This window comes from Peromyscus leucopus, chromosome 2, assembly GCF_004664715.2.
Source record: "Peromyscus leucopus breed LL Stock chromosome 2, UCI_PerLeu_2.1, whole genome shotgun sequence".
NCBI classification, from domain to species: domain Eukaryota; kingdom Metazoa; phylum Chordata; class Mammalia; order Rodentia; family Cricetidae; genus Peromyscus; species Peromyscus leucopus.
Window position 1 is genome coordinate 80,258,900 of NC_051064.1, and position 25,600 is coordinate 80,284,499.

General features: G+C 40.9%; 1 pseudogene; it reads right to left on the minus strand.

Moving 5' to 3' along the window:
* Window positions 1-1,672: 1,672 nt before the first annotated feature.
* On the minus strand, window positions 1,673-17,698 carry LOC114696290 (annotated as a pseudogene).
* Between the last annotated feature and the right edge of the window lie 7,902 nt (window positions 17,699-25,600).

Genomic DNA, 25,600 nt, shown 5'->3' on the forward strand with positions numbered 1-25,600 from the left:
ACCCAGCTACACAGCAAGCCATGGAGTAAGAAGTAAAAAAAGTTATATAGAATAGAGAAAGATAAAAGTCCAGAGGCAAAAGGTAGTCAGGATAATTTAAGTAGAGAAAAGCTAAGATTGGGTATTCATAAGAAAGAATAAGACTCCATGTGTGTATTTACTTGGGATCTTGGTGGTGGGCCACCGAAAGAGCCAAAGAGTTAAGAAAACCAACTCAACTATTTTCTAGGATATTTGTCTTATTTTCATATATTTATAGTCCTTATGTTAAATATATGAGTCAGTCCTTAATACCATATGTCATTACCGCAGAGACAAAAGTCAGTAATGAGACCAAAAAGACTATACCCACACTAAGTTAAGTAAGTCACTATTCAAAATACATAATCAAAATCAGGAGGGATGGCTCAGCAGTGAAGACTTTTCATACAGGAGCAGGAACAAGAGTGGAACAGGACTATGAAGCATAACATCTTCAAGTTACTACCGAACCAGGGTAGAGAATCAACTGGGGTATAACACTTAAATTGTTCTTAATAATTAGTATTTTATTTTAAAGATGTGCATGTCTGGTGCCTGTGGAGACAATGGGAGGTGTGAGATCTCCTGGAACTGGAATTAGGGATGGCTTCAGGTTGCCATGTGGATGCTAACAACTGAACCTCAGTCCACTGCAAGAGCAGCAAGTATTCTTAACTGCTTTTGCTGTTCTTAATAAACTATTTCTAGCCCATGGCTAACTTAAGAAGTGCGACATTTTATCCATCTCTTTTGGCAACTGCCAGGATTTTGTACTAACCTGTAGTATGTTTTCTCTTAATCCCTAATAAAATTGTCTTTGAGATTTAAAAAAATCATTTTAATTTTATGTTTCCCACATTTGTTGACCTTCAGTTTTGCTTTGGTTTTATTGTATAGCAACAATATATAAACATTATTTTTACATAAAGTACATACATATTAAGAATAATACTGTAGAGATAGCAAGACAGCCCAGTGAGTAAAGGCACTTATCATTAAGCCTAATGACATGTGTTGATCCCCAGGACCCAGACAGTAGAAGGAGAGAACTGACATCAAAAGGGCCTCATATGTACACATTGGCACTCACCCTCACATACACATACAAAAATGCACACACACACACACACACACACACACACACACACACAGAGAGAGAGAGAGAGAGAGAGAGAGAGAGAGAGAGAGAGAGAGAGAGAGAGAATAGGTGATAGAGAGTGACAGAAACAGAGACAGAGAGATGGATGGATAAAGAGAGAAATAAATAAATGCAATATAAAGAATGATGCTATAATAAAATATTTTACAGTGGAATCAGGGGCCCTTGAGAATGTGTTTTTCCATTAAAATGTCAATATGGGCCAGGCATGGGATGCACACCTTTAACTCCCAGCATTGAAAGAAGCAGGAGGATCTCTGTTGAGTTTGAGCTAGCCTGGTTTACATAGTGCATTCCAGACCAGCCAAGGCTACAGAGTAAAACCCCATTTCAAAAAAGAAGAAAAGATGCCCACATGTTATTAAGTATGAAAAACATCACCACACCATTCACCTTCCAAAGAAGTTCAAGACAAAAAGAAGACAGATGAAGGTTTATGTGCTTTCTACTTCACCCCTTTGTTCATGCTGTAGGGTGTGTGTGTGACTCGGTTCATTCAGTGCTGGGTGTTTCTTCAGGTTTTTGAGTGATGGTGCCATGAGGTTCACTGAGCTCCACGTTCTTAGGCCTAGGTGGGATAGAGGGGGCACACTCATTGTCGGAGATTAGCTTCCGTGTCATGACTAATCTGTGAGAAACAACACAGGAGACCATGCAGGCAACAAACATTTAAAGTACAGATGCTGTTTGTAGGATGCATGTAGCTGGAGAATTTCTCTCCAGCTCCTGCCGCCAAGGCCTGCCTGTCCCGGAACCCACTTATAAAATAAACACACAGACTCTTACATTATTTAAACTGCTTGGCCATTAGCTCAGGCCTATCATTGTCTAGCTCTCACTCTTATATTCAGCCCATTTCTATTAATCTTTACTTTGCCATGTGGCTCGTGGCTTACCGGTACTTTACATCTTCCTTGTCCTGGTGGCCCCTCCACGCAGTCTCCTTCTGCCTTCCTGTTCTTTTATTTCTCTTCTTTGTTAGTCCCGCCTATACTTCCTGCCTAGCAACAGCCAATCAGGTTTTATTCATTGACCAATCAGAGCAACTTGACATACAGACCATCCCACAGCACAGCCAAGTGCAGACCATCTCAGACATCTGCACTCAGGTCTGTGGTCCTAATCATCCTCTATGCGGACCTGCTGGGTAAAGCCACAAGAAACCCGAGAACGAGCTCCCACAGGACATATAGAACATCCCACAGCAGATGCAGGTTCTGTTTATTCACTTGGTAGTAGAGATGGCAAAAAGGTTCTGCAAACTATGTTGAGCTTCTGAGTGGTAACAAGAGAGTTGCCTCCATTGACAATCTTTTTCAGTCAAAGGTATGGAGCATAAGGATGCACAAAGATTGCTGATTTTCTCTCTCTGGTTAAATATTTCTGACTTCTACTGTCCATTTGCCTGGCAGCTATGCCTGAGGAAATCTCACAAACCATCCAAGTTGGTAGGATTTTTCTAGAAGTTTGTGATTCAAGGGATGATTTGCCAACAAAGAAGCGTAGAGATAGGTTCCCTTGTCCTGAAAGTTCCACTGACTAGAAAAGTAAACCAGTATTACACATCAGCCCCAGCAGCTAACATCAACAAAATGGTAGACAATATGTTGAGAGATGGAGCAGCTTGTTGTGGATTCCCTGGTCCCCTATTAGCTAACTAACCTCAATGGTTATTTGGTTTGAAGACATATATGTGTTGCAAAATATTCCTTACACTGTGTGAAGATGTGTCATTGTGATTGGTTTGATAAAGAGCTGAAAAGCCATTAGCTAGGCAGGAAGAGGTTAGGCAGGACTTCTGGAGAGAGAGAGCACTCAGGGAAGAAGAAAATGGGGTTGCCAGGCAGATGGGGAGGAAACAGGATGGGTAGTGCAGCGTAAAGTTAACTGAGCCATGTAAAAGAATGTGGATTAAAAAATATGGGTTAATGTAAATTATAAGAACTAGTTAGGAACAAGCCTAAGCTAAGGCCAAGCTTTCATATTTGTGAACTGGCAGTTCCAACAAGGAAGTTCATCTACAGATATGTACAACTTATAATCTAATATACACATATAAGAGAAAATATGCAGTATTTGTTATTTTGGGTTTGTGTTACCTCACTCAAAATGATTTTTTTCTACTTCCATCCATTTATCTTCACATTTTATTATTTTATTTTGCTTTTCATATCCTGTTTCATAAACTGTAGATGTAACCAAGTGTCTTATTAAATAAGAAACACAGAACCAATGTAAAAGAGAAAGCCAAGAGGTCAGAGCTCAGAGCTAAAACCTTACCCTTACTCCTGCGGTGCTCCTACCTCTCCGAAAGAGAGCTACTTCCTGTGTGTTTGTCTTTAATATAGTCTTTCTGTTCTGCCTTCTCATTGGTTGTAAACCCAAACACATGACTGCCTCGTCACTGCCTGTAAGTACAGCCCTCCAGGTCTTAAAGGTGTATGGCTCCAATGCTGGCTGTATCCCTGAACACACAAAGATCTATGGGATTAAAGGCGTGCACCACCACTGCCACACTCTTTCTATGGCTCTAATAGCTCTGACCCCTGGGCAACTTTATTTATTAACATACAATGGAAATCACATTTCAGTACAAATAAAATACCATCATAATAAACACACAACATTTTCTTATCCATTTATCAGTTGATGGACACCCTGGCTATTTCCCATTCCTGGCTATTATGAATAGAGCAGTAATGAGTATAGATGAGCAAGTATCTCTGTAGTAGGATGTAGAGTCTTTTGGGTGTATATATACAAGATTAAATGGATGTTTTGACATTAGTTCGCATTGATAAGTTACTTTAATAAATGCGTCATTCAAACACCAAAATTTGAAAGTTTTGGAATGCATTTTAGTGGCATTCAAACAGATACTGTGTTTTCATTGTTGGGATGATAAGAGACACCAAAACTAAGTCTGATTCCTTCTTGGAGCCTTGTTATCTGGTATCAGTATGGTCAGAGGTAGAGCCATGGGAACAAGAGGGCTATGATAAATGCAAATCAAGCATCTTTTAGCTTCTGGTTTTACCTTTAGTAGTGTCTACTAGGTCATTGTTGGATCCACAGAGACACAAATAAAGTGTTGGCACTATGGACACTGAGGTAAAGTATAACTAAAAATTTATGACTATCTTTGAAAAGGTTTGCTTTATGTCCTGTCATTCTTTCTCAGGCATTCTGACACTGACACTTTTTGTCTTAGGAGTGGACATGTAATATCTTGGATCTCAACAGTATGTGAAAAGATAGATTTGGTTTTTCAATACTCTGTACATGGGGAAAGATAACTGTATAATGAGATTTATCACTCCATTCAATGATTGGTAATATGTAGTTGAAATTTTCTTTGGGCCACCAACCAGCTCCCAAATAAAGATATGGAGACTTAATTATGTATGCTCAGTCTTAGCTTAGGCTTGTCCCACTAGCTTTTTTTAACACAATTTAACCTGTTTCTATTCATGTATATTTTGCCTCAGGACTTTTTACCTTCCTTTCATTCTGTATGTCTTATTTTCCTACTTCTTCGTGTCTGTCTGTCTGGTCCCTGGCATTTCCCTTTCATCTCTTTTTCTTTCCCAAGCCTAAATTCCTCATCCTCCTTACACTCCTGGCCCAGAAGTTCTGCCTATACCTCTCTTTCACTATTGGCCATTCAGTCTTTTTTTAGACCAATCAGGTGCCTTAGGCAGGCAAGGTAAAACAGCAACACATCTTTACATTAAACAAATGCAACACACCTTTACATAGTTAGACAAATATTCTGCAACATAAACAAATGCAATACATTTTACATAGTTAAACAATTTTCCACAACAGTAGTATCCAAGTGCAAAAGAACCTAGTAAGCATAATGATTTGGAAGAAAGAATTCCAATTCTAAATTCTAATTCAAGTAGAGAAATATGTGAATTCTCTAGATCATGGCCAAGAGAAAAAAATATTCCAGAGTGTGCCTCTTAAGGGAGGCACTGGATCCCATACTTTAATAGCTGCAGAGCTGAGATATGGGAATATATATAATATATATATATATATATGATATGACATGACATGTTGCTCTGGATGAGGCACACCTGCTCTATGTGGAGTTTATAGCAGGTCAAAAACTATTTCTGAGTGTACAGAGTTGGAAGTAGAAGTTTAGGGTTGATTAGAGCCCAGAGCCCAGAATTTTTATATATACCAAAGCCAAGGGCAGGAGAGTAAAATAGAAGAAATCAGTCAGATGTCTCCAGAAGGAGATAGCTTAAATGAAGAGAGTAAGAAACACTCTCCCTTCAGTTATGTGCCCTTTGAGTTTTATAGCAGATGAATATTTTATGTGTCCAATAATACATTAGTAAAAACAATAGGCGTTTGCTGTGGTTTTCACAGCTGCTCTGGGTTCCTATTTCTCTAATTTTGCTATGCAACTGGATGACCTTTAGCACTGAGTATTCCACTGAAATCACATTAATCAGTTTACAACTGTTCAACAAACTTTATGATGGAAATAGCAGTGTGAAGAACTGTTTTCAATTACCTTGCGAGCTGCTTTCAACTGATTACATTGAATTCATCTTGAATGACTTTCAGGTACTGGGAAGGATGATGTTCTGAAAGAGACAGACCTGCTTTGTGTGGAGTGTATAGCAGGTGAAAAACTATTTCTGAGTGTGTAGAGGTAGGAGGTAGCAGTGTAGGGTGTATTAGAGCACAGAGACTAGGGGTTTTCACTTCCTTTAGGAAATCAAAAACTCAGGATAAGGTAGTCTGCCATGAGCCCTTTGCAGTAAGAGATGAACTTCTTGAGAACTATGGCTTTACTGAATGTTTTTTTTTAGGGCTAGTATTGCTGATGTGAAACACTATTACTAAAAGCAACTTGGGCAGGAAAGAGGTTTGTTTGGTTTACATATCCTGAACTACAATCTACCAAGGGAAGCCAAGGCAGGAACTCAAACATGGCACCACAAACAATAACACTATGTTAAGTAGGGTGATTATTGCTATGGTGAAATACCATGACCACAAGCAAGTTGGAGGGAAGGACTTATTTGGTTTGTGCTTCTCTATCACTGTTCATCATTGAAGAAGTGAGGACAGGAATTCAAACAGCTCAGGAACCTGGAGGCAGGAGCTGATGCAGCAGAAAACATGGAGGAGTGCTGCCTACTGGCTTATGCAGCCTGCTTTCTTAGAGAACCCAGAACCAGCAGGTTTGGTGCTCACAGGCTTGAGAGCCCGAAGTCTGATTTTGTGGAGGCATTTTCTCAATAGAGATTCCCTCCTCTCAGATAACTGTGGCATACATGTCTAGTTGACATAAACCAGTACCTTAGCCTAATTTGCCTTTTTTCTCCCACAAAAATTGGTGCTTTGGAGAGGGAAAGACTCTAGAAAATTCTTTTGAGCAAACAGGGGAGAGTCTGGGTTAGAGTTCCTATCATTGGGAGGAGTTAGCTGCATGAGCAAGGAGAAGTAAAAGGCCAAGGGAAATCATGAGAGAGCATCTCAAGAAGGGAGTCATTGTCAGTGATGGAACCTAATGTCTAGAAGAGAAGTATTAGAGAAACCACTGGCTATGTTGACTGGACAGCACCTAGCAGTCCTCCAATAAGCACATTTAGGAAGTGTCAGGGGTGGAAATTCAACTGAAGTGGGCAGAGCATGGGAGCATGAGTAGGAGATATTGAAGTACAAGTCTATAGTTGTTAACAACTCTATTTGGTCAAAGACAAATGGCCCTGGAAAAATCCAGTGGTGTGGCTAGCGTTTGATGTGGGGTTTATGAAGGAATTTTTGAAAATAAGAGAGAGCTGAGTTGATAGGCTGAGACTGGATGACAGCTTGAAGTTAGATGGAAAGCAGAGATAGGTAATAAAGGTTGCCACAGAGTATATTGAGAGGCAGGAGAGGAAAGGTCAGAGGAGAGAGACAATGGGTGTGAGGTAGGGCCAGAATGCCACTTCTGCAGCAGAGTGAGATGAGAGCGCTTACTAAGCACTTACTATTGGCAAACAGCAAGGAGCATGGCCCCATCTGCAGGAGGCTGTAGTCTGCTTGCATGCAAGACATTTTAAAAAGGAGATTAATAACTGTCTGTGCTTAGCCATAGCTAGGAGGTGCTAGTTTTCTAGACAGAAGCAAAATTAACTCCTGGTGCTGTGGTCAAAGCAGTTTTGTGAAAAGTGACATTTGGGACTTGAAAGTAGAATAGGATTTTACTAGCCAAGGGATATAAATGTTAAAAGGAAGTAAATGGAAGCCATTTCCTGTGGAGGGGACAGCAGGAACAAGAGACTAACACTGTATTTCAGTTTATATATCAGCAATGAAGCAGGATTTTTTTTCTTGAAGTGTATATTCTGACAGAGTACAGTAATTTGGAGAAATACAGAGAGCTGAGACATGATCTCAATAAATGTTCTAATGTTTCTAGGTATGCAATATGAGATACAGACAAATGGAAATGAGTAATGAGTGGCTATTTAAATTCATGAAGCTAATAAATGACCTAATTGGGCCACAGCTCACCAAAGTCGCTTCTGTGATATGATTATTGCGCACATTGTAAGAATGGCGTGCAGTTCCGGAAAGCCTCACTTGGCTTTTTTGAGTCTAACACCACAGGCAAAGGAGCGATCCTACAGACTGTTGACTGTGAACCGGAAATGCTGTGCAGCTTCACTAAGAGATGTGCAGGGAGACTTCATTTGAACCTGCACTGAGGATGCCCACTCTCACTACACGGATCGCGCCCACAGCACACCAGACTTACACCTGTCTCCTGTGTCTTGGTGAAATTTAATTCCCACCGACCAACACGAATTTGAAGAAAATTCTATGATAATTCAAAGCATAAATTTAACAACAGATTTACTGATTTCCTTTCGCTGTTAAAAGAAATGAACATACCATGGTTCAAAAGAGCATGGGTTTTAATTACCATATCTTTCGGTCAAAAGTCCAAAACAGATCTTACTGGGCTAAAGTACAGGGGCAAGCAGAACTGTAGTCTCAGACCCCTCCCCCCAACCTCTCTGCTACTTAACCAATGCTAATCTGAAACGCACTATATAGCTCAGCCTGGCCTTGAGTTCCTGAAGTTTCTGCCTCAGCCTCTGAGTGTAGTGAATGTCTTGGCACAAGCTACCTACTCAGTTTCTTTCCTGGGGAGCATAGGGAGGAATCTGTTTCTTGCCTTTTCTAGCTTTTAAAGACTGCCTACTTTCCTCAGCTTGTGGAGACTTCCTCCATCTTTAAGACACCAACACTGTGGCTCTCAGAGACCGCTGATTATTCTCTGACTGTGGGTTGGAAAGGTTCTTGGCTTTTAAGGGCTTCTATGATTGGATGAAGCCCATTCAGACGACCAAGGAGTTTCCTTTCAATGCTCTTTCCCTTAACAATATCTATAAACTCCTTTTGCCACATCAAGTAACCAATTTATAGGTTCTAAGATTAATCTAAGGACACATTTGTGAGCTTTTACGTTTCCTGCAAAAAAGGAGAAAAGGGCACATTGTGGATGATTAGAAATGTGATTTGTAGGTAACCAGAAAACAGACACAGGCAGACATAAATTCATTGCATTTCAACAAATTTACTTTCCTTATTTAAAGCATTATAAGCAAAATAGATTTGAAGACAGCCAGAAACAGATTCACTGTTCAATTTTTTTTCTCTTAGGCTATTTCTATGGCAAGGTCAAGTGTCAGGTGTTCAACTCACAACTTAGTAAACAACTGATAGGAAGTGGGAATGGACATGAGCCTGGATGAAAGTTTCCTGGGGAGGTCATCTTTCTCTGTTCACAGCATCTCCACTGTGACTGGGATGAGGACTGTGAGTTGAGGTATATCAAGTCCACAGGTGGTACACAGGAGGGTCAAATATCAGAGAAAATCCCAGTCAACTAAAAACCAAGAGGAAAGCAGTGAACTACCATGAAAGTGAATGAAGTCTTAAAGTCCAAGGAAAAAGTTGTTCAAAGGCAACTTGATATCAGGGTCATGATATCATTGTGTGGGAAAGGGAGAATCTGCATTAGGACACATAACACTAATGACAACATTTTCTGAGCAGTCACTATGTATCACAAGTGGCTTTACATATGTCAGACATTTTCACCATCTTAAAAAAAATCTATAAATGGCCAGGCATGGTGGTTTATTCCTTTGATTCCATTACATGGGAGGGAGGAGGTGGGATCTCTGTGAACTCAAGGTAAGCATGATTCATATAGTGAGTTCTAGGCCAGTGATGACTACATAGTGAGAATCTTGTCTCAGAAAAACAAAGTAAGTAAATAAATATTCATTTATTTTACATAAATTATGGTTCAGAGGCATGAAACAACTAACTGGTTAAAGCTCACAAAATCAGCTGTCAGTATAAACTAGGTATTCTCAGGCCTGGACCCATTTAATAGAAGAAGGGCATTCAGGAGACAAGGAGTTGTAGCTTTGTTTTTAAAAGTGGAGTGTCATAGACAGAAAAAAATATGTGGTACCTTTTCCAGTTTGGGCTTCTACTTTAAGAAGTGTTTTATGAGGGAGTTGACTTGTGTGCACAAGAGTGGGGCCAGGCACCTATGCAGACTGGACATAAGGCCATGTACAAGGTAACTGAGCAGACTTAGTACACATACTTGCTATTTTTCTTTTCAGCTTGATACAAGCTAGAGTCATCTGAGAAGAGGAAATCTCAATGGAGAAAATACATCCATATGATCATGATATAGGCAGACAAGCTTATAAGGCATATTTTTCTATTAGTGATTGATGGGGGAAGGCCTAGCACATTGTGGGTGGTACTACTCCTGTGCTGGGTGATTCTGAGTGCTATAAGAAAACAGGCTGAGCAAACTGCAAAGAGCAAGTCAGTAAGCAGCACTCCTCCATGGTCTCTGCATCAACCCCTGCCCCCAGGTTCCTGCCCTATTTGAGTTTCTGTCCTTTGATGAACAGGCATGTGGACATGTAAGCAAAATAAGTCTTTCCAAGTTGTTTTTGGTCATGATGTTTTATCACAGCAATAGAAACCATAAATAATACAGAAATTGGTGCCACAATAGTGGGTTATTGCTGTGACAGACCTGATCAAATTGTGTTGGGAAGATTGTGGAAGGATTTTGGAATATTGGACTGAAAAAGCCATTCAGTGGCTGGCCAATGAGTTCTGTGGATCTGTCTCAGCACAAATTCTTATCCCCACTGGTGAGGTTATATGTAGCTAGAGTTTTCCTGCCTTGCCCACAGTCAGGACAAATCTTTGTCACTCACCAGTCCCACAGCCGCTCAGACCCAAACAAGTAAACACAGACACTTATATTGCTTACAAACTGTATGGCCGTGGCAGGCTTCTTGCTAACTGTTCTTATAGCTTAAATTAATCCATTTCCATAAATCTATACCTTGCCACGTGGCTGGTGGCTTACTAGAGTCTTCACATGCTGCTGGTCATGGCGGCAGCTGGCAGTGTCTCCCTGCCTCAGCCTTCTGCTTCCCAGAATTCTCCTCTCTCCTTGTCCTACCTACTTCCTGCCTGGCCACTGGCCAATTAGTGTTTTATTTATTGACCAATCAGAGCAATTTGACATATAGACCATCCCACAGCACTTCCCCTTTTCTTTTTTTAAAAAGGAAGGTTTTAACTTTTACACATCTCCAAAGCCAGCTTGGTATATTTGGGAATTTGGGCGTAACTTCTCTTACTACTTCCTGCTGGAGGGGGGTGCTGTATCTTATGGGGACACAAAGAAAATTTAAGGATCATGGAGTAGTCTGCGAGGCTGTATCGTCTGAGCCAGTTGCCTTGAAACGATTCTGGATGTTGGATCATCTGGGCCATGGTGTCATCGAAGACCTTTCAGGGGGTCTTGGCTGGTCAAACCTGATGTATCTTAATCTGGAACAAATCCATAGCCCCTGGCTTTCTGTAGAAACAAAAACAGAACCCCTTTTCCAAAGCAACATATCCTTAAATCCAAATTTTGAAGTCAAGGTACCTTTAAAATATACATTTTGGCATAACTCAACAGCTTTTGCAATCAAATGTTTTTTCTTCAGTTACGAATATCAAAGAGAACATAATCCAGATTCTCTGTGTGGTAGCCATCTTTACGTGGCTTATTTTTTATATTACCTTGAGCCTATTGCTTTAAACTGCAGCCGTTTAAGCCTGAAACAGTGCTGTGGCTGATGGCTCCGCCCACTTCAGCTTCCCAACATGGCGGTGGTACGTTTTCCGCCAGCTCTGGGAGCCATCGTGGGTCTATGCTTTTATCCAAGCAGCGTGTAGCCCAGAAACCTCTTTTTTTGTTTTGTACTAGCAAAGACTAAATCCACCACGCAGCTTAATGTGCCACTTGCAGAGGCCTCATTTCCGCCATACTGCAGATCAAGCGCACACGCCAGGAACCCGCCAGTAACTCAAACCGGCAGCTGCTGCTCATTTGAGAGAGACAATTAGGAAGCTGTTTTTAGCTCCATCTTAGAATCTTTTCTCAGGTTTTAGGTAGAAACTCTTGCCAACACGTTGGGTGCCATTGTAGCTAGAGTTTTCCTGCCTTGCCCACAGTCAGGACAAATCTTTGTCACTCGCCAGTCCCACAGCCGCTCAGACCCAAACAAGTAAACACAGACACTTGTATTGCTTACAAACTGTATGGCCGTGGCAGGCTTCTTGCTAACTGTTCTTATAGCTTAAATTAATCCATTTCCATAAATCTATACCTTGCCACGTGGCTGGTGGCTTACCAGAGTCTTCACATGCTGCTGGTCATGGCGGCAGCTGGCAGTGTCTCCCTGCCTCAGTCTTCTCTCTCCTTGTCTCACCTACTTCCTGCCTGGCCACTGGCCAATCAGTGTTTTATTTATTGACCAATCAGAGCAATTTGACATACAGACCATCCCACAGCAGTTATATATGTGTGCCTTTTTATGTTCATACTGGTCAAGACTTTTCCTAAAGACCTACAGGACACATGTCTACTTACCCCAGATATGGAGCCCATGACAGACCAAAGTATTGATAACATCACAGTCCAACCTGGTGATCTAATTAGTCTTATTGGGGTTAATTATAGGAATATAGGTCAGGGATAACTAACAGGAACAGAAATGACTCAGAGTCAGTTGCATCACCAAAGCCCATCCTAGCATGGGTGACAGCTCACAAAAACTGGGAACCTGGAGCACACTTCTTGGCCAATAGGCCATTCAACAGTTTGGAGAGCATCCTTTTCAATTTATTCAGTTGATCTAGGCCTTTTTCCTCAGCAGCTGGGCTAGTTTCTGCTACTTCCAGGTAGTCAATCTGGCCTCAGAGTCTTCTTTGCAGCTGGGCTCATCTGAGGAGAGTGATTCTCAGCAGTCTTTATTGTTTACTCTTGGGAGGGAGGAGCTTAGTGAATCTGCTCAGTTTCATGGACTTGCTGAAGCAATTTTGGGTTATTTACCTTCTGTCGTAAAGTGCTTCCCTATAGGATGGAATGCTTGAATAGGAAGGAAATGGCTACCCAGGCAAGGATATAATCTCAGGTCCTTATGCTTGTGCTGTAGACAGTTTGCCAACTGAGGCATCTCTCCAGGCCAGAGGAAGATTCTTCACTGCAAAATGTACAGTAAGAAAGAAATGGGAAGTTTTCTAAGTTGGCAGCAACAACTGTGAAAAGAGACAATTATTAAGAATCTTGTTTTATTGTTGCTGGGTTTTGGATATTTTGAAAGGATTGGAAACAATTGGAGCTGCAGGGGAGAGTGGGGCGCTGGACAAGGCTGATGAGCAATAGGAGAGTAGAGTAGGAAAGTCTCTTGAACATCCTCACTCACATTGTCTGCAGTGTGAGATCATTGTTATCGACCAAGGCTAGAAGAACTTGCAAATAGGCAACATTGTTGCTGAGGCTTAGTTATTGGCAAGCCTCAAAAGCAAAAAGCTCTGAGAGATGGAATAGAAGAAAATATATTCATTTGAACACAGCATAGAAAAGTGATGGCCTTGCTGTTAGGTGTCAGGGATGGACCTGAATAGGGAAAGGAGAAAAGACAGATATATGGACATATGAACAGAAAAGCTGGGTCAGGTGGACTGGGATCTCTGCTGAAGAAACTGCAGCACCCCAGGAGTTCAGCATATTTGTTATATATTGTTGAGCAGGGAGGCAAATTATTTCATACAGCTGAACAGGGAGGCAGGGTCATTACATACAGATAAGGCCCCAGGGCTTATAGTATACAGATGGCTCAAAAAGATATGTTTAGCTAATCTTAGTAGGAACAGTCTATATAGGGAACAAACAGTCTTCAGGCCATAAATATCTAATTTTTTTTTTTGGGGGGGGAGCTATGTGGATATTTTCTATACACACTATCAGCATCCACACATGAACCAGAAGACAAGGCTTTGCCATTCTCCTCTGTATCTGAGGCTAGGGTCCTTGATGTGGTCATGCCCATATTAATGACACATGTTCAGTCAGGACCTTACACACTTGGGTGTCCTCTGCCCACAGTCATTTATTAGGCCATTATTAATTCCTTAGTCTTCATTAGTTGAGATAGTGTATTTAGGTCATCATTTGTCAATGTCTGCCATCTGTCTGTATGACTGTGTGTCACCTACCTTAGGGATTCCAACCATGATGGATTGAATTGTAGCTGACTTTCAGTAACTCAAACTCATCAGTTCAACTATTTTGAGTCTGTATGGAGTGATTATGGTTAAATGGAATCATACAAGTGAAACTCTAATCCCATAGAACTTCTGTCCTCTTAGAAGGTACATGCAAATGGACTTCTTGACCTCCTCTCTCCTTTCTCCCACACACATAGGAAGGCCAGAGGAGAATGCAGCAGAGAGAATTGTCATCATGCAGGAAGAGGGATTTACCCAGACTCCCCTCAGTGGCTTCACATTCTTAGATTTCTAGCCCCTGACCTGCACGTAGAGAATAAAGACATTCAAGACAGGGCTGAGCTACATGCTCAAGGGAGGAAAATCAAAAGAAACAACCCAGAACTAATAGCACATGCCTGTAAAACAGCACCGAGGAGGCTGAGTCACCAAAAATATGAGTTCAAAGCCTGCCTGAGCCTCTTAGCTGCATTCTTCCCCGAAACAAACTGAAACAAATAACACTTCTCCTGTAGGAAAAGGCATAATCCAAGCCAAGTGGAAGGTACTTAGGTGATTGTTATCATTGTGTTGGTGAGTGTTGTGACAACCTGAACTAGGGTGCCATAAAATCAGAGGAACGACAGTCATATTTTGAATGCTGCTCATGGAGGGCAAGAAAGGAGAGGACAATACGGAAACATTAGGCCAGAGCATGGCTGTGGGAAAGCTGAGATGCAGGGACCTCTGGATTGTTGGATTTCCAGAATCTTTCAGCATGAGAAATGAAGCAAAAATAAATACATTCCAAATAGAGAAACAAACACCTCTGTTGTGGTTTGTATAAAAATGACCCCCGTAAGTTCATAGGGACTGCCATTATGTGAAAGGATTAGGACATGTGGCCTTACTGGGGGAAATATGTCACTGAGGGTGGGCTTTGAGGTTTCAGATGCTCAAACCAGATCCAGTGGCTCACTCTTTGTTTCTGCTGTCTGTGGATCCAGATGTAGAACTCTCAGCTACACCCCCTGGCCCCGCCTCCCTGCCCAGCACCATTTCCTCCTGAGTGCCACCATGTTTCCTGCCATGAAAATACTGAATAATGGACTAAACCTCTAAAACACAATCCAGTCCTAGTTAAATGCTTTCTCTTATAAAAGTTGCTGTGGTCATGGTGTCTCTTCACAGCAGTAGAACACTGACTAAGACACCTCCCTCCAAAAAAAAAAAAAAAAAGATTAAAAACCCAAACCAAACAAAGGAGATTCACTTATTCATAGTCTCAGCTTTCTACAAACACTGATACCAGGGTGTTTTAAGTTTTTCTTCATGATGAACTGAGCAACTGTTCTGAGGTGCTCATTCAAATCAACTTCATTGAGATGTAACTAAAAGTAAAGTGGGATTTCAGGTAGATGTCTTATGTGTGCTGAGATGCCTGACCTAGGCAGATGCCCCATGGTTCAGCCTGGCGAGGGGGCACCAACCTTAATCAAAGCAAGCTTTCTCCATTGTGCTCTTGGGTTTGTTCTCATGTGCAGGTGAATACAAGGTTTGCAGACCTCGTTTCAGCCAGGAGCAGCAATGCAATATTGGCCACGGGCTCTACCACTCTAGTTCCTGTGGCCATGTTTTGTGCAGCCAGAATCCTTTTCCAATAGTTGCTGGGACTGAGGGAACTTGCCATTCTCCCTGGGGGAGCTTATTGCTGAGTCTGAGAAAATGAAATGGGTGTTGATTGAGTAGGAAGAAAGACACACGTATGAATGTTTAAGCAGCTACATGGGAGTCACATGAGGTGAAACTCAAAGAAGACCAGATGGCTGACATTTCAAGGTGCGGGGAAGTGGGGCAGGGCACCCATGAGAGGAGAAAATTTTTTTTTTTTTTTTTTAGTGGAAAGTGAATAGACCTGAAAAGCAGACTGCCTGGGACAGAATCTGCCAGTCTCCTGGGTGTGTTCTCAGCTTCCTTCTTGCAAGTGGCTCTCTGGAGCTACTAAGAGAACCCTGTCTTGCTCTTTAGAAAGAGATGGGGGCAGGTCAGTGAGACCTTGTGGCAGCTTTTTAATTCAGCTTCTTTAAATTGCTTTACTTCAAAGTACCACTTGTAGGGCTGTCATTTTCGGAGTCCCAGCCTAGTCAGTAACACTCACTTGCTGTATGAGTCTACTAAGGCTATTACAATAAAATACCACAAAGTGGGAAGTGACTTCAACAACAGAAATGTATTTTCTCAGAGTGCTGGGGGACAGTCCATGGGGAGGCCAGCTTTGGTCTCTCCTAAGGCCTGTCTCCTTGGCTTACACAGGAGTGTCCTCTGGTTATATCTTGTTTATGTTCACATATTGTGGATGTGTGCCTTCTAAAGACTCTCGACAGACTGGATTAGGGCTGGGCCCAATTGCCTCCTGATCTAATCACCTCTTTAAAGGCTTGATTTCTAAAGCAGTCAAATCCTTGGTTACTGAGGTTAGGGCTTCATGCTATGTTCTTTGGAGGGATAAGGTTCAGTCCCCCAGATACATATTCAAAGTCTTCTGTCCCTGCTACAAAATCAGGGTACTACAATTTCACTAAGAAAAATTATGAGTATAACTTCACTTCTTAGAGGGTGAGGCCTTGTGCATGATTCCATTTTGGGGAGTCATTCTAATCTGTGTGGAGAGAGATGCCCAACATGAGCAACATATCTGTTAAGAGCACAGAACAGTACACAACAGGCTTTATCCGGAATCTGGGTGAAGACATCATTGCCACTTCAGAGAACAAAACAATCTGAATGGACTCATTCTAAACACTGGGTATTTGGGGAATGCCTCCTTGACCTAAGCTGTGTGGAGAGAGGAATCAGGGTCATGAAAACTAAAGAATTTGAACTAAATAATTCTCTTACTGTAAAATGGGAAGCACATTTGCATACAGATGCATTCATATTAGAAGGATATTTTGTAACAGTTTTCATTTAACATTCGATTGCCAGTGGAAAGCAATATCCTTGTATCACTTAAGAAATTACCAATGTTACTCAAAGTTCACATGGAATCCCAAAATTTCCACAAGCCTTCTTAATTTTCTCACAGTGCCCAAGGTACAAAGTTGAACCCATCAGCACTATGACCATGCATTGACTGTCAGATTTCAGAAGCAACTCCACTTGATCGGCAACCCACTCAAAGTTTTTCTTTACCATCTGGAGTCCTTCTGGAGTTACCTCCTTGAAGTCATGGTAAGACTGTCTGTCTTTCTGCTGGCTCCACTCTCCTGATGGCCAGAGTCTCCAGGAATCATTATCAATAACAGCAGCAAGAACAATCTCTTTGGTGGTTATATCAACACCAAATTCAATCTTCATATCAACCAGTGCACAGTTCTGGGGCAGCCAAGATTTCTCCAGTATTTCAAAAATAGTGATGTACACTTCAGTCTGGCCTATAACAAGTCCAGCAAAACAAAATTTTCCAGTACTGAGTTGCTCTTCAGACCACTGTGGGTCATTATTGGCATCATCCTTGAAGAACATCTCCACTTTTGGTGGGTAAAACTTATACTCCTCCTTTACACCAGGATTCCTTTTGAGAAAAGATCCAGTTGCTATTCTTCAGCACACCCATTCAATTGGAGTCATTTCACATTGGGGTGCAATGAAAGAAGTCTCCCCATATTTCTTGGTGAAAGCAGTTTTGATACGGACATCCTGTAACAACTGAAAAATGCAGCTGGTGATCTTATTGGAGATTGCGGCTTTGCCTTCCAGGTGGTTCTTTCTAGCTGCATTTCCTGCTGTAATCTGGTCTTTGGACTGCAGGAGGACTCTTTCTGGATTATCTAACAATTCATAAACCTTTTTTGTCTTACCCTCATAGAGTTTTCTACCAATGTTCAGTACCTCAGCTGTCCCCATTATCCGAGGTGGGATGGAAGTGTATCCTGCGCAGGAAAGAGAAGCAGTGCTCTCCATCTGTCCATAAAGGACCAGATGAAACTTTAAGGATTAAAGCAGAAATGAAGGGGATGGCATACAAACTGTATTTGTCACAGTGGAAGGCAGAAGCAATAGTTTGGGCCCAGTGATGTCTGGTAATACTGCATATCCAGTTATCAGCTGTCCCCCCATCACACCAGACTGGGGTGCTCAGGATGTCTGGACATCTCTTCGATTGCCCAGTGGTCTTGGCTGTTCAACTATACTTTCTCCAGAAGGATCTGCCCAGTTTGCTGCTCAGATATTTGGATTAAACAACCATTTGGTGTGGGCCAAACTTCGAGCCAACATATTGAACACATGGATAACTTTAAAGCAAGCTGACAAGAAAATCAGAGAAGGCAATTTGTAAAAGTAATTTAATTTTTAGAAGTTACACATTCCTTGTTTGGATTAAAAAAAAAAGAATTCAAGCAAAATGATTTCACATCAGTGAAAACAATTCAATTTACTAGTGAATAAATGATCCTAGATGTATGGGTTGACAGATTGTCAGTGAGTATTTGTTACTGATTAGTGATGTATCCCTGTAACCTCATTACACCAGAGGCCGAGGCAGAAGATCTATATGTTGAAATCCTATTGAAAAAAAAACTATAGTTAGTAAAATTGGCATGACACTATTAAATTATATACCACCCACTATATAGTCATTGTTGGGAAGTTATGTAACATTAGCAAAGAAATGTCATTGATGGAGCTGGAGCTGTGGCTCTCTTGCAGAGGAACTGAGTTGGTTCCCAGCACCCATGTGGAATGACTCACAATCACCTGAACTTCTAGATAAGTATTATTTCTAAATACTAATAATGACTTTTTGTAAATCAGTAGTTGCTACTTGATCTTCTGTAGTTCATGATTTGAAAATTAAAATATTTGTATTGTTTATGCTAAAAAAAAGAAATTACTAATGCCCACAGTGGAAAGTCCCAGCATTCTACATTTGGAGGAAGGCACAGTTGTGCAGTTAGTATAGAAAGGACATGTATTTCTGAAGGACTATTAAATTCTCTCTGATCATACAGGATCAGCACAGCTCATTGGCAACAAATTGGTGACTATGTACTGACTACTAACTGTTATCTTTTCTCTAGGTAATCATTACATGCTTTAATTTGAGATGTACATTTTAGTACTTACGAAGTCATGCTTAATTTTGAAATGAGCATGATTTTTCACATTTTTTATCCTTCTTCTTTCCACTCCCTGGAAATCCCTTTTTAAAAAGTTTACATACATCACAGATAGTGTATTAGTTTTTCATTACTGTAACAAAATGTCTAAAGATGGGTAACTTTATAAACAAAAGAGGATCATTTAACTCACATCATTCAGGTTCAAGGGCATCTATCTGGCAAAAGGTCAAGACAGCTTAAGATACCTCTTAGCAGGAGTCAAAAAGCTGTGAGTGTATCTCTTCTTACCTCCCCTCATCTTATATGGTCATCAGTATTCAGGCAAGGAGGCTGCACTTTAATGGACTTTTCTAATCCTAATCCACTCTCACCACCCCCACCACATAAGGAGGTCATATTCCATTTCCCACCTCTGCATATCTTACAATGGACATTAAATACCAAAGTGTGTGCTTCAGGGGGCTCATTCAAGACATATCTAATCCACAGCAGGGAGTGCCTTCAAGGAGAGGTCACATACTGCTCACCAAGTTTGAAGTCATGGTAGAGCATCATCTCTCATAATGTCTCAGGCTACTTCTCATCAGTAGGTTGATGTGGACACTAATAATTTTCCCTCACTGGAAGGAACCTTGGCAGATTGTGTATAGCAGGGACTTAGTGATACTTTACTGAGAAGCTCTGTGGTTCTGGGGCTGCACATGGCTGGTGGGTAACTCAAAGCAAGATAAAAAACTTGGCCCCCTTGCTTTCATTTGCTCTGTTTTTTTTTTTTGTTGTTGTTGTTTTGTTTTGTTTTAAACACTCCTTTAAATTTAGGCTCAACTCTGTATACAGATGTAGCATGAATTGTTAGAAGGTCTCGCAATTCCTCAGCTGATCCTGTTTCCTCAGACTGGAAGCCTTTGTGTCCTCATCCAAATGAATCTCTGCTGAATTGCTTCTCGAAAGCCTGAAAGCTTAACCAGCTCTAGTTCCTAGTCCTCATGCCTTAAATACCTTTCTGCTTCCTGCCATCACTTCCTGGCATTAAAGGCTTTTGTTACCACGCCTAGCTGTTTCCAGGCTTTGAACTCACAGAGATCCAGAGGAACTCTGCCTCTGGAATGCTAGGATTAAAGGAGTGTGTGCCACCATTTTCTGGCCTCTATATCTAGTGGCTGTTCTGTTCTCTGACCCCAGATAAGTTTATTAGGGTGCACAATATTTTGGGGAACATATACAGAGACATAGATCATTTAAGGGTACATATCTAAGGCTGGTAGACACCAATATGATAAGTATAACTAATGAATTTTCGGGTTCCAGGGACAGTAGGCTTGCAGGCAGATCATGTCATCACAGGACTGCCTGCTCAACTGGAGCAGCCTTCACCACTGGAACTGAATTGCCCACTTTAGTGATCACAGCTTCCCCTACACTAGAAGAAAGAAGGACCTTATTGAACTATACAGTGGGACAGTGATCAACCAGATCACATTTAAAGAAGACAGCTTAGCCACACACATATCTTATCCCCATGCCCAGGTTCTTCCCACAAATGGACCTTGTTAGTACCCCAGGTGGAAAAGACTGAGGACTCCTTCCTGATTTTCCACATCATCTCAGTATGCTACACAAGAAAACCCTTTCCTACTTTTATCCTAACTTTCCCCACTTGACTTTTAGGGAGAGTGGGTCAGCACACACTTTGATGACATGTGTACAAGATCTGAACTTATAGATCATAGAGTACATTTTTTTTTAAACAAGCATGTTCTAGTGTCAGAATAAGGTTGTGTGATGTTCTTATAAATATAAGATAATGCAAAAATTCTTTCTTCCAAATTGATGGAGGTTTAGGTTCATTTCTGTTTTGCAAAGTAACATACCATGTTGTGAGTGTGTGTATAATTTCTAACACAGCATGTAAAGGTCACCCTCTTCTGTTAAGTTAAAGTAGAAAAAAAAAGAGAAACTTCTCAAATCATCAGATATGTTAAAACAACAACAAAAACCCCCAACCAAAAACTGAAGTACATTAAAAACAGTCTAGAAATTAGGCTTCTGGAACAATCTGCTTCCTAGAGTAGTATAATAGCTTATTTGCATAGATGCTATAGATGCAGTTAAACAGAGGCGGTGTGTGTATAGCATATGTGTCACATAGCATTTTAAAGAGTCAATGTATTTACTTCTTATGGAAGAGATAATCTCACTGTTTTTTACAACATCTGACAATCTCCTGCAACACTCCTGATCTTTGCAAACCCATCCAAATCAGCATTTTAAATGTTTCTCATGTAATGTAACAGAAAAAGAATGAGTAGGAGAGAGAGAGAGACAGAAAGAGAGAGAGATACTGAAGGCAGATTAAGTTTCCTTTTGTCCAACTTTGTGTCACTTTCTGCCTCCACAAATAGGGAATGTGTGCTTCTTGTACACGTTCATCTGCCAAACCAATTAACACTTCCCAAATGTTATCTTAATTGCATTTATTAACATAACATTAACATAGTAGGGAGATAACATTCATTTGGGAGGTATTAATTGGCTTGGCAGACATTGGAATGGGGAGTGTGGAGAAGGGTCCTTTTCCGCAGTAGCTTTTATTTCCTTTTAAAATTTTATTTAATTTCTTTTCATGTTTTTGGTGTTGAAGGGTAAATGAAATTACACTGCAAGAGAAAAAAACATATCTCAAGTAAAATGGGAGCCAAGTCACAGGGCCGCACTGCAGAAAAGGGCATGTGGTACACCTGCTCTGCCTGTCCTCCCGGGTTCCTTCCCTCTGTGGTGTCTGTGTCGCCCTGGGATGGTAGGGGCTCAGATGTTTCTAGAAATGTCCTGAGTGACACTGCAAACTGTTCATATTATCTCAACTGCTTTACAGATAGCCAGAAAGTGTTTTCATGAAGAGAATGAGGCTCTTACTGGTGCACAATCTTCAAACCATGCACTGTTCTGTATGTGTCCGTTATTTAACTCACTCATCGGGTATTAGCAAGCGCCTGCTGTCATCCAGCTTTCAGAAATTCTGGGGTTGAGAGATAAACAAGGTTGAGTTCTTGGCTCAGGAATTGGATACAAAGGTAATGCAGGTGTTTGGGGGTACACTAGACACACTGTATTTGGATTATAGTGGAATCACTGTGACTTTTCTGTTCCTGTGATGAAATGTCATGATCAATGCAACTTATGAAAGACTTTATTTAGGCTTACTGTTCCAGAGGGATAAGAGTCCATCATGTCAGGGAAGCATAGTAGCAGGAACAGAAAGCTGAGAGCACACATCTCAACCATAAACATAAAGCAGAGTACAAACTGGAAGTGTCTGGAGGCTTTTAATCTAAAGACCCCTGAACCCTGCCTCCATGGGCTTCCTCATGTAAAGCTGTGCTGCCTAAATCTTCCCAAACAGCACACCAAATGAGGATGTTCAAGTGCCAGATACTGTGGGGGTTATTTCTCTACTGTATGTCTACTGACTTTGTTGTAAATTGATACTTCTGTGGCTCTACAATATTGTTGGTGTGGAGGGCAGGAAGTGTGGGTGTAGGATGTGTAGAGGAGAGAAAAACTGAAGACAGATGGCTGTAAGCATTGAAGTGTTTGGGGGCTGAGTCAAGGCAGAGACACTAGGCACAAAGAAAGGTGGATAAAGAAGTCTGTGGTAAGAGTAGCTACTGACAATATTGAGGTATTTCTTTTTGCCAGGCAATGCTCTTAGCACTTGATGTGAATTGAAGTTTCTCACAGCAGGATAAAGAGGTTCTGTCCATTTTAAAGATAAGACAAGTAAGCATGGTAGGCTGAGTATGGCCACCTTCAAGGCTGTCCACATCTTAGACCCTAGAACCTGTAGGAATGTTACTTTAAATGGCAAAAGAGGCAGGTGGCAAATATAACTGAGTAATGGATACTCAAATGATGGTTTGTCTCTTTACTTATGTCATAACAGGGTCTTTAGACAAAGGAGCTAGCAGATCAGAGTCAGCAGAGATTCCTGAACTCAGAGGTAAAGGTCAAAGAAAAAAGAAGCTGCCACCAGCCACCAGCTTGCTGGTTTTGAAGAGATCTTGAGCCAAGGAATGTGTTGGATTTCTTGGCATTCTGTATAGTGAGATGCCTTTCTTTCATTTACTTCCAAGTTCACGTTCTTAACAGAACTAGATGAAAGTCCTTTGTTTAATTACAGTTACACAACACAACACACACACAAGATTTATTTATTTTATGTCTATGAGTATTTTGCTTCCATGCATTTTTGTTCACTATGTGTGTGACTGGTACTTGTAGAGGTCAGAAAAGAAATCATATTAACTGGAGCTGGCATTACAGGGTACTATATTGGTGAAATTATTAAGGCCACTCCATGTAGTTAAAAGGGAGGTTTATTCGTGGCATAACTTGCAAATGAAGGGATAGGTAGGTCGCAGGGTCTGGGGAAGGTGTGTCACAGTACGGTGGTGTTCTCTGGAGAACTCTGCTCAGTCTACCTCCAGTGTCCAGGGTCCAGGAACAGGGAGCAGTGCATCTGGATCTTGGGTCTTCAGGGCCCTCTCTTGGCCCTGCCTTGTAGGCGTGACAGTTACCAAAGCATCAATGCGGGTTGGAACTTCCAGATCAAAGCTGGAATGGCTACCCAGTACAGTATTATGAGCTTTCATGTGCATGGTGTTAACTGAACCCTATCACAATCTTTGGAGAGTCTACTCCAAGACCTCACCCAGGGTATGCAAAAAACAAACAAACAAACAAACAAACAAAAAACCATGATGTCAGCAAGAAGCAAACTTTTTCCATCTGAGGGGTAGGAAAGGAGCACACATGTTCTGATGGCAACTTTCTTTATTACTGCATCTTGAAATCTCTTCTTCCTTTGTATATATATATATATATATATATATATATATATATATATATATATATGAAGTTTTTGCCATTTCCTACAGGTTCTGAGGTCTAAGATGTGGACAGCCTTGTAGGTGGCCATACTCAGCCTACCATGCTTACTTGTCTTATCTTTAAAATGGACAGAACTTCTTTATCCTGCTGTTAGAAACTTCAATTCACATCAAGTGCTAGGAGCATTGCCTGGCAAAAAGAAATTCCTCAATAATGTCAGAAATCTTTGGACAGTATATGAGTTACATTTTGAGGGTCAATTTGCATTTCCCGAGTAAACAATAAAAAGCAGAGCCATTCTGATAATACACGTGAAGTCACACAGTTTCTCTCAGACTTAGAATGTTACACTGACCGGGCAGCCTTGGTGACTGAGATTGACTGTCAGCCAAGCTCCATGTTGAGCAGGTGGGAGGCACATAGTGCTCCAGTGCTCCACAATTACTCAAGGGTCAATGACCTTAAAAGCATCCCAGGACCTAAACATAAATAGTTAGTTGGCTGAACCTTGAGTCTTGTATCAAAAAATTGAGATTAGAAGTTCATGCAGAGAGTCAATTGCTGAGAGAATTTGTGCAGGAAGTTATTTCTTTAATGTTATTAGTCAGATTTTCTAAGTGAAGAACTGGCACTAAAGTTGTTTCATGCCTGACCTTAGTTCAACAACCAGTCACCTGGGAATCTGTCCTTGTGGGATTCATTTGCAGGGTCATGATCTGATTACCAGAAATCCCCTTGCCATAGCTTTGGCTCTGTTAAAATTTCTCCAATTGTCCACAATGATCTCAGTTCTCTCTAGAGCTTCAGTACTGAATTTTGCAATCCCTCTATCATCGTGTCTTAGCCATGTTTAGTAAAAGCACTTCTCAAATATGTCTTACCCTTGATTGTCTGTGGGCCTTTGCCTGTGTTATTCTTCTGTCTGGATCATGTTTCCCTTTGTTGCTAAAGTAAATCCTTTCACTTTTCATCACCCTCATTCTGTAAGGGTGGTTTGATATTTCTCCCAAAGCTTCTTACAGCATTCTGCTTGGTTCTTTAGATAAGAATTGTTTTTATTTCTCCTTCTTTAAAACAATATTCTTGAGCAACTTCATAGATGAATGAAAGGTATTTTGATCATATCACTCTTTCTAGCTCTCTCTCATCCGCTTTGTACTCCTGCTGAACCTTTTTTTCACAAGTTTCCCTCCTATATTATGTCTTTTTTAAGTGACCTATTGAGTTTAATTTGTGTTGGTTAAATGAATATGGACAATATTTACTGGAGAATGGGCAAATAACTAGTATCAATATCATGGAAGAAATGACTCTTTTTTCTTTAGTAGCCATTAAATAATGACTCCTCAGGGAGATAGGGATATGGAAATCTCAGGTCCCTCCTCATTCGTGAAAATTTTGTTGACAAGCCCAATATTGTGTAGGTCTTGTGCAGGTAACTATAGATACTGTGAGTTCACAACTGTAATGGACATGCCATGTTCAGAAGACAGCATTTCATGGCACTTCTCCTCATTTTCTTGCTCTTACAATCTTCCTATACCATCTTCCCTAAGCTCTGGAAAGAGGTGATATAGATTTTCCATATGAGGCTAAACACTGAACAGTCACTGATTCTCACTATTTTCTCAGTCTCTACATTAACATTGCCCACTGTAAAAAGTATCTTCTCAGACCAAGAGATTCAGCTGTGAGCATAAACTTAAATATCTTGAAGATGGTTTGACAATATCTCTGTTTAGAAAAACAAGAGTAGTAAGTGTATGTGTCTATGTCCCCCAACCGTACCTCATGGTCT